Source organism: Mastigoproctus giganteus, chromosome 6, assembly GCF_048544385.1.
Source record: "Mastigoproctus giganteus isolate SK-2022 chromosome 6, ASM4854438v1, whole genome shotgun sequence".
NCBI classification, from domain to species: Eukaryota; Metazoa; Arthropoda; class Arachnida; order Uropygi; family Thelyphonidae; genus Mastigoproctus; species Mastigoproctus giganteus.
This window is the reverse complement of record NC_143580.1, coordinates 161,389,604-161,404,478: the sequence shown is the minus strand read 5'-3', so window position 1 is coordinate 161,404,478 and position 14,875 is coordinate 161,389,604. Positions and strand designations below refer to the sequence as shown.

The 14,875-nt window shown below is 35.4% G+C and overlaps 1 protein-coding gene across 1 annotated transcript in view; it reads left to right on the top strand.

The window, feature by feature from the left end:
* Positions 1-14,875, top strand: part of Parp1 (Poly-(ADP-ribose) polymerase) — a 411,082-nt gene that overhangs the window by 94,023 nt on the left and 302,184 nt on the right. The window lies entirely within an intron of this gene.

Sequence of the window (14,875 nt, the reverse complement as noted above, 5' to 3'; positions counted from 1 at the left end):
AGTTCAATCTGGGTCTTTTTTCAGTCTTCCTGATCTGGTTTACATATGAGAGTCTTGGCCTTCCTCTACTTCCAACAGACTCATATTTCAGTGGGGTCATCTTAACTCATCTCTTCTTTTGTTTATTGTCTTCCTTAAGGTTCTTTATTCATTGATCCATACTGTTACTTCATTGTTTTTTATTATCTTTATAAACCTATTGGATCTTCTGTAGCACGTCTCAAAAGTCTCTGTCCTTCTCTTTTCTGCAACTCCTACATTCCAGGTTTTACATCTGTGTAATGCTATACTCCATACATGACTATAATTTTTTCATATCTTGGAAAAAACAAAGAAAAAAATTGGGTTGCAGCTTTTCAGAAGAAGGTAAGGTTGTGTATTCTCGTTTGCGACCACCGTGGCAGATTATGGTCCATTTCCCTCAGCATGAATTGTTGAGGAGGCTTCCATCCTGCAGTGGGTTGATAATGGCTGCACTTTACCTTTTTTTTTTTTTTTTTAAGGGTTTATTTTGACTAAACAAAACCAAGTGGTATTGCAACTACTGCAGCAAGTTACTGGTTCTGAAGAATGAATTTCTTTCAACTCTTAATAGAAGGGGTCAGAGTTGCACAGTGTAGTGGTCTGTCATCATGCCATTGCTCTTCCATACCACTTTATGGTGGTGATACATTGTCTTTTTCATGGGCAACAAGTTTGAACTTTTATCTCCTGCTTTATTCTTATCAGATCTAGCTAAAGATAACTGCTGGTTTTTTGCAGAAATGAAAAATCATCTCTGGACACAGATTTATAACATTATGTACATTGGAAATAGTGCACCATTGAGTTAAACTCAGTCTACACTAGGGCTCACAATACCGGTCAAAATCTTAATACCGATATTCCGATATTTTTAATTTATGAAACTGGGATACCCGTATTCCAAAAAAAAAACACATTTTTCTCAATAAATTTTGATGACAATTAGGTGCAGTAAAGTAAGGAAAAAGCAAGTAATTACTTGAATTCATGTTTTAAATCAAACTTTTATTAAAATAATAAATATTCTAACAAAAAATTATTAAACACAATTATTTAAAAACAAAAAAAATATACATATTGAAACTGCAAATTTGGTTATGTCTACGCATCCACACTACTTATTTGAATAAAGTGAGCTCTGAAACAAGCAATCAATAATATGATCGTTTAAACTGGATCTAATTTTGCGACATATTTAATTATCAGCAGAAAACGTCCATTTGGATTCTGTACTGATTAGTGCTATTGTACTGAGATAGTCATAGATGAGTTGCAGTTTACCCCCTCTCTCTCCCTTATTTCCTTATCTTCAAAAAATCTTTTCTTTTTTTATCAAAAATAAAAAATATTTCCTTTTTGACTTTTTATGGCACTATATCCGTATTAACGAAAGAAAGGGACTGATGTTTAAGCTCGGTGAGGAAACCAAATCTAAGATGTGGGGGGGGGGGGAGTTATTTATTTATTAATTATTATTTTTATTTCCCTGTACCTTAGTATTGCCGTCAATGGCCATTCCTATGATTTTCGTACAGCAGCTCCCCTCAAGCACTAAGGCACACGAGCTACCTGACTGCGTAAAAAAAATCTGAATTTCCAGGAGCCGAGGGATCTTGCCATATAACACACACACACACAGTATATATATTATATGTGAGCTGTGAGTTTCTCAAGAGCAATGACACAAATAAAAAACAAAAGTCATTTATCATACAAAACTACTTACAAATATATACAGGCACTCCTCGATTTACGTACTTAATCGTTTTTTTTTTTTTTTTTTTTTTTCATGTACGTAAGTCCATTTTGTACGCAAGTCCAACTTTGGTCTTGTAGATATAAAATACATGTACAGTACAGTACAATGCACTGAGATTATAACCCCCAACAAACTTCATCATGAACAGCATTTTATGATTTATAACTGAGTTAAACGAGGCTGTAAAAACATACAACGAATAATAATGTAGCGTACAGTATTTATTCAAAACTAATTTAATCTAAATATGATACATAATTTAATTTAATCTATGATCAAATCACTTTACGATGGACTCTACAAAATAAAATACTGTTCAATATACGATATTTAGTAAGCACCGGTCATTGTGATCACATTTGCGAACTGAATTTTAATTGCATTAAACGGCTCTTCTAATAAGCGAAAAGAGGAGGAATGTTATCCAGAGGCTATAAAAGTAAAGATATAGTGCACAAATTTACACTCTACTTCCTCAAAATTAAATGATAGGTGCCTCCGTAGCCAGGTGGGAAGGAGCAGCAGTGCGTAGCACGCTTCTTGATTAGACTGGGGTTCGAGCCCGTCACCACCAAATACGGAGGATGCGGAAAGGTCAGGGAATGACCACTCCATATCCCGGAGCAATATGGCCTTAGTTGCTAATGCTCCTAAAAACCAAATACCTAACTAACTAATTAAATGATGCTTGAAAATTGGAAGAATATTTCCCACAGGTTAGCAAAATAAATTTACGCTTACATACATAGCTTAATTAATAGTGTAATTGACATTTTTGTTCACTGACTTTTTTTTTTGTCATAAAATTTAAAACGGTATTAAAATAAGTAATCAATAACAAAGAATACTGAACACAAATTACAACATGATACGTGCAGGTGAGACACGGAGTAACAACTTTATGAAGCTCAAAAAATAGGAATGAAGAGAAGATTCGGAAAATTTATTTATGGTTTTTATATGATTGAAGATTTCAGTGAAGGGGACACACATTTCAGCATAGTAATGTAAAATTCCACAGAATTCCAGCTATCGGTATCATCACAAATGCAATAAGATTGAGTTTATTACCTGTTTTTAATAATTGCCCAATAAACTAACAGAAAAGCCCAATAAACCGGAAACTGCTAATTGTTTTTATTTTTTTTTATGGTAGTGATCTCTAGAAACCTGCTTTAGAAAAATGTCAGGAAGGCATTCAAAATTGATTGTTATAACCAAACATAGCAACAGCTTTGTGTGTATCTGTGAGTTGTACTTAAGTTGCTTGTATGTCAGTAGAGGAGTGCCTGTATATAACTGGTATTCATTTACACATAATCTATTCATTTTTCTCATTTAATCTGTTAATACATGGAATCATTTCCATAAAATTTCTCTCAATTAACAATATCAACTCTCTCTCTCTCTCTCTCTCTACAGCTGCAAACACTAAAATAATTCAATTTTAATCATTTCCTCATATTAATTCAATCTTAACAATATCAATTCTCTTCGTAACAGCAATCCATAATTGCTAACTTTATACTAACAATTCCATGTAATCTCTCTTAATTTAGCAATATTGATTTTCTTTACACCTTCAATGAATAAACCAACTCAATACTAAACATTTCCTTGTTTCTCGTAATTTCTTCAACTTAACCTTACTCCAAAATGTTAATCTAACCTTTTATCTAAGTACCATTTCCAATTCAACAGTTCAGAGGACTTATTCCTTTTCTTTCATGGTGGGATTCCTTCCACGGAGTGCAGTGATCTCTCTCTTCTTAGTTGAACTCGGCATCTCTGCTGTATAGCTCTTCCAGTACTCTCTTATTTCGGGAACAGTTCACTGCTAATACTGAAGGAAATTACCGCAACAATAGTAGAAGCCAGTGTACTATCTGATTGGCTTGTTATTCAACTTCCGGATTAACTCCTGGCAAAGGAACATGCCCGGCGGAACTCTTCACTATATAGCTGCACATTCTCAAAACTGAACCCAGAACTACCACTGCAAGTCTGCAACCCCTCCGAACAACAACAACCACAAACCCCTCTTTTGGTGTGAGCACTTATTTATTTATTCAGTTGATTGCAAGCTACAGTTGCCCCTTGTACTACTTTTTTATACACAAGCTTACATGCAAATCCCAGAGGGGTTTGCACGCATTTACATATCCCCACCCCCTATCTAATTTAAACCTGACCCAATCATGGTGTTATTCTTTAAACTCACTCATCTTCCTTTGGTAGGAAAAACAGAATATTTTTCCTACACAATGAAATGCTTTCATCTTTACCTCTAGATGACCTGTTGACAATACCTTTTAACTGCTCCATACTGACACCCTTTCTCAAAATGCACTCAAGTATTGCATCCTCAAGTAGCAGTGTAATAGAAGGATTACACTATTGTTCAGAAGCTTTTAATTTTAACCCTTCCGCACTTGCCATACCATTGTTTACCCTATTCCTTAAGTGCCCTACCAGGTCTACTGCCACTAATAGAAATATTTCCGTAATGATGTTTTCGTTATTCCTTAAGTGCTTTTCTTCCACACACACACTATACTTACTATGAAAAATATATTTGTAAGATTTTATGTCTTACAGTTTCATGATGTTTTCAGGTTTCTGTTGCATTTGTATTGTGTATAACAATCGCTCTGTTACAAATTCTGTAATATTAATGATTTATTGTTTTTGATTTTATAACCTTTATGCAAATAAATCATAAACAATTATTTTTTAAATTGGTACCGAAAAACCGCCATTTTTGTATCAATACTGGTATTTCAAATGTTGAATAAAATGACCGAGATCCCGGAATCTCAGTATTGGTAAGCCTTGGTCTACACACACCCAGACACTCCCCCCCTCCCATAGCTTTCCAGAAGTGGATAAATTGTTGTAGGAAATGCTGAAATGTATTTCATGAAAAGCAGCAGTTTCACTTATGCCATTTGCAAAGTAATAAAAAATTAATAGGTAGAACTTTTTGAAGGTATCTGTTATATATACATTTGTGCTTTAATGACAGTAATATGCATATAAATTAACTTTATATGTGCATATAAAGTTAATTCATATCTAGTTGATATTTTATTTAATTTTTCAATGATTGTAATTAGTGATAGCCTATTTCAGTTACACTGTACATGGTAATACTTATAATTTTAAGCTGTAAAATACTTATATTCTTGCTGGAGTAATCATTCAAGATTAATCTTTTACATAAGTTCATATTTAAAATAATTAAATGCACATGGCATAATACAAGCTGTCCTAAAGCCAGCTTGCTCTTTCGGTTGATTCTCATCAAGTATTCTTTCTAATCTGCTAGTAATGAGCCTTGTGAACAACTTGTAGATGTGGGATAACAAGCTAATTGGTCTATAATTTCCAATTTCTGATTTATCTCCTTTCTTATGCAGCAAAACTATGATTGCATTATTCCACTGCTTAGCCGTCACACCTTTTCTAATGCACTTTGTGAAGAGCCTTGCCAGTTTTTGTGTTACGTGTCTTCCTCCCAATTTTAACAACTCTACAGTAACTTCATCTTCCTCCGGGGCTTTCTGATTCTTCATTTTCTTCAACGCATGTTCTACCTCATCAGGAAGAATATCGGGTATGTCGTATGTGTTGCTACTTTGCAATCCATCTTCCCCACTGCTAGCATCATTCCCCTGCTCCTTGTATAATTCTCTATAGTAGTCTTCTGCTATTTGAATTATGACTTCTCTGCTGTTTATAAGTACACCATCGCTATTCTTCAGTTTCAGTATCATTTGTCTTTCTGTATTATTGCTCATGGCTGCTGATTTAAATCCTTTGTTTTCCCTTAATGCTTGTTCTACTTTTCTTGTGTTAAATCTTCTTATGTCCTCTCTGAGTCTCTTTCTAATGGCTTTGCATAACTCAGTATACTCAATTTTCTCCCTGTCTGTGTTTTTCTTGCTCTTCATTTGTCATCTTCTTTTCATCATGACAAGTGTTTCTTGACTAATTTTTTCTTTGGATTTCTTTTTCCCTATAGGTTTTTTGGGCTTTATCACTTTCAGAAAGTTGTAATATTCCTCGTTGATATCTTGGTCCTGAGCAGTCTGCAGAAGCTCAAACTTGTTCTTCAGTTCCAGTACATACTGCTTTTTCTCCTCTTCTGTTATCTCAAAGACCTTTGTATTATTTACTCGAGTCAGTTTTTTCCTTTCCTACATCTATATCAAGTGTACATCTTACCATTCTGTGATCACTTCCAACATTTACCTTATTCAGGACGGTAACATTATTCACAATATATCTTCTGTTAGTGAGGATGAAGTTGATTTCATTAGTAGTTAATCCATTCGGACTTTTCCATGTCCACTTTCTGTTCACCCTTTTCTTGAAAAAAAGTGTTCATTACTGACAGTTCTTGAGATTCTGCAAATTCCACAAGTCTTTCACCTCTCATTTCTTTCACCAATTCCAAAATTTCCTATAGTTCCCCTTTCTGCACTTATTTGTCTTTTTCCAACCTTAGCATTGACATCTCCCATGCTACACTATTATCATGAAAACCCATGATAATAGTGTAGCATGATAGATGAGCAGATAATAGATGAGCAGAAAACCCATCTAGAAGACTCTCAATTTCGGTGTACATTTCTTCAACCTCTTCTTCATCATGGCTCAATGTTGGTGCATAAATCATTATAATCTTTAGCTTGTACCTCTTAGAAATCTTGAGTATTAGTCTTGACACCCTTGGTGATATACTTCTGAATTCGAAAATGTTGTTTTTAAAATCTTTATGTACCAGAAACCCAACTCCACCTTCACTCCTTTCACTGTTTCCATTGGTGTACAGCAGATTTCCACTTGATAAACTTATAAGTGATTCATTTCTTCTTCTTGTTTCAGCCAAACCAATGATATTCCAATGTTAATTGGAATATCATTGGTTATCCTGTGAGCTTAACTTCTGTTCCAGGAAAATTAATGGAGGCACTAGTTAAAGAAGCACTGCAGGATCATTTAGACAAGACTTCAGTTATAGCTCGGACACAGCATGGTTTTGTTAAGGGGAAGTCTTGCCTGACCAACTTGATTGGATACTATGATGCAGTCACAAAAGAACTGGATGCAGGGAATAACTTTGATATTATATACTTGGATCTTAGAAAGGCTTTTGATACTGTTGCACATGGAAGACTGCTACACAAATTGGAGCAGTGTGACATTGGAGGCAAATTGCTGCTATGGATAAAGGGGTGGTTGAGGGGGAGAAGACAGAGAGTGGTAATCAATGGACACTGCTCATCGTGGACTGATGTTATTAGTGGAGTCCCTCAGGGCTCAGTGTTGGGTCCATTATTGTTTTCTGTATTTATAAATGATATTGATGATGGTATATCGGGCTTAATGTCCAAGTTTGCAGACGATACAAAGGTTGGCAGGGTTGTCAAGGACACTACTGACACTATGCTGCTGCAACAGGATCTGGAAAGGTTGAGCAGATGGGCTGAGAGGTGGCAAATGAAGTTTAACATTGACAAATGTAAAGTACTACACATGGGAAACAGCAACCCCAGAGCAACTTATCAACTCTGTGGTACTACACTGACATTGGTAGAGAATGAAAGGGACTTGGGGGTGGTTGTGCAGGCAGATATGAAGTTCTCTGAGCAGTGCAGACGGGCTGCAAGAGTAGCTCATGGAGTATTGTCAATGATATACAGGAATTTTTCCAGCAGGGATAAGGAGGTGATTATTCCATTGTATAAGGCAATGGTCAGGCCACACCTAGAGTACTGTATACAGGTCTGGAGGCCTCATTTCAAGAAGGATGTAGAGCTGCTGAAACGAGTACAGAGAAGGGCAACAAGATTAGTGAATGGAACAAAGGGGTGCTCTTACGAAGAAAGGCTTAAGTTTTGCAAATTACAGTGTCTGGAGACTAGGCACCAGCGAGGTGATCTGATAGAGGTGTATAAAGCCTTGAATGGTTTAAGCATGCTCAATGCTGATGGGATTCTTCCTCTAGCTCAGAAAAATCACCTGAGAGGGCATAAATTCAAATTGAGGAAAGACAGATGTAGGATAGACGTGCGGAAATTTGCCTTTAGCCAGCGGGTGGTTGGTTGGTGGAACAGACTTCCATCCCTTGTGGTGGAGGTTGATAGCCTAAATAAGTTTAAGGCTCAGCTGGACAGGTATTTTGAACGAACAGAGGGGTGAAGTGGAAGTGGGTTTTTTTTTTTTTTTTTTTGGCTGATGCTGCATAAGCTTGCTTTCTTGCATCAAATGCCTCTACTAATGCTAATGCTAACATTTTCTAATTCCTTTTCTAGCTCTAATATCCTGTCTTCACCGATGAGTGATCTTACGTTATAACAGGCCAGGTTCAATTTCCGTGCATGGCAGCCTGGTCGTACCCAAAGATTCTTAGCACCCTCTGCTTCCACTCTGATCCTCTTGCTGCTGTAAGAGGGAGAGTGAAAGCTGCTGGGGACTGAGGGCCATTTGTTTCGTCGTGCTGTCATATGCTGGAGGGTTTGGTCTTTTCCTCTTCACGCTGACCAGGCGTCTTGAAGAGAACCACTCTACACGTTCGTTGCCACCTAAGTTACGTAACTGGGCTTACCATCGAGAAGGTGTGCATGAGTGGATTTTAGGGAGGCAGGCCAACCGGACTTCTCCTAAATCTTCTGTAATAGAGAGATATTGGATCCATTAGTGTTTTAGGCTGAGTGTCTGATAACACACAGGATACCTGTTCCCTCTAAGCCCCCTGGATAGCCTACCCATATCCCATCTGCAATTCATGGAAGAGAAATAATCAAAATGGTCGTCTCACTTCTGAAAAAATCCACAATGGGAGTAGATGCCATATTCTTTTTAATGAGCTTAAAAATTACATAGTGTTTTTATAGCAAGGAACTTGTTCTTTTCTATAAAAAAATATGGAAATTAAAATAGCTTCTAATTCTCAAATTTACAAAGGAAAATACATCTTTTTTTCTATTTTTTTGTTTGGCTTGTCTCTCCTCTGTTACAACATTGTAGTATAGTTGGTGTAAGAGTTTCTTCATCTTTTTCTTTTCATAAAAGAAATAAGTAATTAAAATTTGTTAAGAATGGATTTTTTAAAATTTTGCAAATTGCTGCTCATTTTTATTTACAAATTGGCTGTAAATTAGTGTACGTTGCAAAATACAAATGCGCATAATAGCATTGCTCACTGTGTAATATTTCATCGCTACTTTGTGGTGCCAAAGATATGAGTCAGAATTTCACACACCATATACCCAAATTTATCCATGTATTATAAAATCTGAAAAATGTAACATTTTCCTTGTGTATTATAGGTGTGATACGAGTACTTTACTTTCAAGCAACGGGAAATGCAGTGCAGTTGGATCAGAGATTTGCAAACAAATAAGTCTAAGGACAGCATGTGATGCATATGTGGTGTGATGATTAAATAATGACTGTTGCAATAAAATAAGTATAATGAAATATTTTGTACCTTGCAAGTATTCCTTTCGAAAATAATTGCCTTGGGCTTGCACACACACACACTGTTCCATACTTTATATGAAATGTAATGTGTGTTGTTACACTTAGGGTGGTAGAAAATGAAAAAGACCTGGTAGTAATTGTGCAGTCAGATATGAAGTTTTCTGAGAAGTGCAGACAGGTTACCAGAGCAGGTCATGAGATGTTGTCAATGATATACAGGAATTTTGCTAGTAGGGAAAAGGAGGTGTTATTCCTTTGTATAAGGTTAGGCCATGCTTTGAGTACTGTGTTCAGATCTGGATTCCTCATTTTAGGAAGTATGTAGAGTTGCTTGAGCGAGTACAGAGAAGGGATTCAAGATTGGTGAGAGGAATAAAGGGGGCCTCTTACAAGAAAGGCTTAAGTTCTGCGAATTGCAGTGTCTGTAGACTAGGCCTGCAAGGTGATCTGAATGGGATGTATTAAATGAATGGGTTGAGCAGGCTCAATTCTAATGGAATTCTTCCTCTTGCGCAGATTACGAACCTGAGGGGCCATAAATTCAAATTGAGCAAGAACAGTTGTTGAATAGATGTGTGGATTTTTGCCTTTAGCCTGTGGGTAGTTGATTGCTGCAACAAACTTTCATCTGTTGTTGTGGAAGTTGATGGCTTAAATAAATTTAAAGAGGAGGAATGAGACAAACCTTTAGAGGGAATGGATGTATGAAATTTTTTTTTTTTTTTTTTTTGGCTGATGCTACATAAGCTTGTAGCATCAGCCAAATCTACTATTACTGTTACAGAATCTACCCTCTACTATTACTACTACAGAAACATTTCTGTAAGTTATCTTCTCTGAGTCCTTTTAACACTTCCATTGTTTTTTCTGAATGTCTTGAATGGACAAAAATGATTCCTTTAAGTACACTTTTCAGTTTCGGGAAGAGAAAAAAAAAGTCATAAGGGGCTAAGTCTGGTGAGTAAGGTACATCTTCACACATGGAATTTTTTTTTTTTTTTTGGCCAGAAACTGGCGAACAGAGAACCTGTTGTTGCATTAGAGCAGTGGTTTTCAACCGGTGTGCTGCAACAACATTCCAGGGGTGCCACGTAATTTGGGTTTAAGTTACTTCAACTTATTATTATTTTTTAATTTATATGTTTATTTCATTATAAAAAGGTGTACAGTACAGTCTGTCCTCGTATAGCACGATAGTTGCGTTCCTAGAAACCCTCGTGCAATGCGAAATCGTGCAATATAAACAACAGGCCCTATGGGAAAAGTAGGGTTATGTGCCGACCACCCAAGATTGAACACACATTTGGAACCAAAACATTACCAAACAATAAATAATCGGGTAATTTTAATCGTTATAAAATACGTTAAGTATTTTATAACGATTAAAATACGTAATAAAAATATTATAATAAAGTATTTTTAGTATTTTTTAATACTAAAAAAGTATTTTTTACGAATAAAATACGTATTTTATTCGTAAAAAAATTATTATATTAAATAAAATAGTCGTAATAAAATACTTACGTATTTTATAATACGTAAGTATAAATTATAATATGTAAGCAATAATAAAATATTGCTAATGCTTTTGCTTCTATCGTAAGCAAACTTGCTTTTTGTTTGATTTTCTATCCAAACAGATGACAGCCGTTCCATCTCTTCCAATTCTTGTGTCTTAATCTAATGGATTTTAATTACACTGAGTTGTTCCTGCTATGAAAGTTGTTTTTATTTTCTCTGCATTCTTTGTAATTCTCGGCGTTGCCTGATTTAGGTCTATAGCACGTGCAATATCACATGGCCTTTCATTTCGCTCAAAGCGTTTCACAATTTCATATTTTTTCTCTATCGACAGAGGTGGACTGGCCATAAGCCTTACCGGAGAAACCCCGGTGGGCCGGAGGCCTGTGTGATTTTGGCCATAAACCGTAGTATGAGGCCACTATAAATTTTCCCGGGTAAGAATTTTTGATCCAGTCCGCCTCTGTTTATCGATATTGCTTTTTTTTTTCTCTGAATCTGCAGTGTCTTAGCCAGTACGCTTCCTTTTCACACCTTTTAAGTATTTTACTCATTTTTAGGGAATAAAGCACAATTACAAAACCAAGGAGGCACGCTTGATACACATAAACAAAGCTGCGCGCGTGTAGCAACTGAATAAACAACACCGTAAAGGCCGAGATACACTATTAACACCTCACATTTTACTAAAGCACATTTTTGGGGGTTACTACCATAAAACAATAAAAACAATTTCCAGTTGCGTTTCTGAAGTAAACTGAAGGAATCTGTTGTAAACTCCATCTAATTGCATTTGCTATTATATCGATAACTGGAATTGTGTTGGTTTTTATGTTATTATGGTGAAATGTGTTTCCCCTTCACTGATATAAAACACATAAATACATTTTCAGAATCTTCTTCATTCCTATCGTGTTGCGTTCAGTTGGGGTGATTCCGCGTTCGACTGCCATTTCTTGTAAACACAAAGGCGAATCGTGTATAAGCGAATTCGGTTCTTGTTATATAAGATAACGTTCCCCTATTTATAAATCGTGTATAATCGAATTCGTGTAATGTAAACACGTGTTATACGAGGACCGACTGTATCTTTTTTAATTTTGTGGTCATCTATAATTGATGTTTATTTAGTACCTCTATATAAAGAATAAAATTATATACTGTATATATATATAATTTGTATTATGAAATGTAATTTTCATAATTATATTATTGTAATAAATATCATATAACATTTATATTTTTAATATTATATATATATTGAGTAGGGGTGCCGCAAAATAAAGTAAATTACTTAGGGGTGCCGTTATTAAAAAAAGGTTGAAAACCACTGCATTAGAGCATTGTATTGATGGAGCATCCAATCCTTCCACAATTCAAGTCTCTTCGAATTTTTTCATGCAGCCTTGTCAAAACTTCAGTGTTGTATGTTTGATTGACAGTCTGATTTGGTGGGATATATTCAGCCACAATAATTTCTTTAATATCAAAGAAAACAAGAGCATGGTATTCATTTTTTTATTTTGCCATTGCTTTTTTTGTTGTCTGGGGGGATTGTTTTGTCTTACGTTGCAATGACTGTCTTTTATTTTGGTTTCTGGGTTGTACTGGAACAGCTAACTTTCATCACAAGTAATTACAGGACTCAGAAAGCTTGATCTTCACTTTTTTCAAAATATCTTCACAAACATGGAGTCTTTTCATTCTTTGATCTTTATTCAGAATTATTTGCCATTATCTTGACACACACACACACACACACACACACACACACACACACACACACACACACACACACACACACACACTTCTCATGCCTAAATTTTCATTTAAAATTTGTGTGTATTAGGGTCTGATGCTACCATTCTAATGCTTAAATGATGATCGCTTCTAATCAGTGTCTTTACCCAATCCAAATTTTCATCAGTTTTTGTGGATACCAGATGGCCTGGTTGTTCATTCGTTGTCTTCCACATTCTCTTTTTCTTTCACTTTATTATACATTCACAAAATGTAGCAGTGGAAAAAACACCAAACAATGGATTACTGTTCTCCTAGCAGCAAACATGTCTGGCACAGAGAAGCTTCCTCATTTAATCATTGGGAAAGCAATAAAATAATAATCTCCTTTACCAACTATGTATCGAGGAAACCAAAAGGCATGAATCAGAGATTTAGATCACAGGATGAGTTGAGAAGAATAGAAAAATTTTACTGTTTATGGATAACTGCACCCCTTCATCTTCAAGTAAATGACCTGTGTGCAGCACTGTTGTGTACCTACCACCACATATGATGTCAGTTCTTCGACCACTTGATCAAGTTGTAATCCAGTGTTTTAGAAAAACTACTGAAGAATGCTATTAAACAAAATTGTGCTGTGTCTTGAAAACAAAATTCAATGTGAAATCGAATCCTGAAGGGCAATGCATTTATGTGTTTCAGCATGGGATGAAGTTGCTGAAAAAGTGATTGCCAACTACTTCAAACATGCTGGATTTACCACCTTGAATGATGTACTTTGTGAAGTTTTGCAAGCTTTTTCCTCTATTTGTGAAGAACAGTCGGATAACAGGTAAGAAATATATGTGTGTGCATTTTCACCTAAACTTAGAGGAAAACTTAACCTTCAGAGATTATGCAGAAGTGGATGCTAACATTGAATGTTTCAGAATATGCATGTATGAAGAGGAACTTATTGCTATAATGGAATCTTCTGAAATTTGGTGATGAAGACAAGGAACCTATTGTGTTGAACAAGAAGTGAAAGATTGCTCATCAAGGATTAGAACTTGTAAGTCAGTTTTTTCAAGCTCAGCATAACTGTGAAAGTAAAATAACTGCTTGTCATGCACTTTCCTAATTCTCCTTTAAAATATGCTCTACCATTGAAACAGTGTGTTTTGACAGATTATTTTAGAGTATGAAACAAAAATTCTCTTGTTAGATCTTGATAGGTATGTAGCATATGTAGTGAAATTTACAGTTTAATTGTAACCTTACTGCACTCTACAATCAATGCAAAATTATAATTTTCATTAGTACATATAAATAAGATTATACTATATTGTATTAATAGAATCACATTAATGTTCAAGCTTTTACTTGTTTTGTTGGCGCCTCCGTAGCCAGGTGGGAAGGAGCAGCACTGCATAGCACACGCTTCTTGATTAGACCGGGGTTCGAGCCCGTCACCACCAAATACGGAGGATGCGGAAAGGTCAGGGAATGACCACCGCATATCTCGGAGCAATATGGCCTTAGTTGCTAATGCTCCTAAAAACTAAAATAACAACAATAACAACAACAACTTGTTTTGTTGCTGATTTTATGAACGATCAATATAACCACTGTTTTTTCCCTCATTCTCATGAGGGGGGGGAATCTTTATATAGAGCTTCGACTGTAATAATTGGCCACTTTTAATTTCTACAAATGCAAGTAATTGAAGTGATTCCAAGCTATATCCCATTGTGGCCACCAACAAAAAAAAATTTTCTCACTGGCAGCACTGGAAGATGGCTCTACAGGTTACACCATTGGATACCTTTTTCTGAACAACCTGTAAGCATGTGGGATTCCTTTAAAGAAATAATTCCATCAAGTTTTTTTTTTTTTTTTATGCGTGTGTATATATATATATATATATATATATATAGCTATTTTGTGCTTTTTCTGTTAGCTTTGTTGTGATAATAGGTACCCAAAGTTGGGTTCAAAATGTCTACAAGATACAGTTCTATTTGATATATTGGGCGTGCCTTTTTGGTACGAAATAGGGTTAAGTCTGTGTCTAATTTCTATTGCGAGGAGTCAGGTGTATAATGTTTAAAAGTGTTGAGTATTCATAACATGTAATGCCTTTCCCTCAGTATTTTTGTAGAGAGGTTGTCATTTTTTGTGCACTGAAATGAATATCAACGATTTTTTTAAAATTGCTCTTGGTTCACTTTTGTTTTTTGTCATTAAATTTGTGGAATTTAATAACTAAATAATAATTGACTATATGTTAATAGGTGAATGTTGTTTATTGAAGTATTGCATTTTTCTTTTTCCTTTTTCTTAGTAATGAATTCTTAT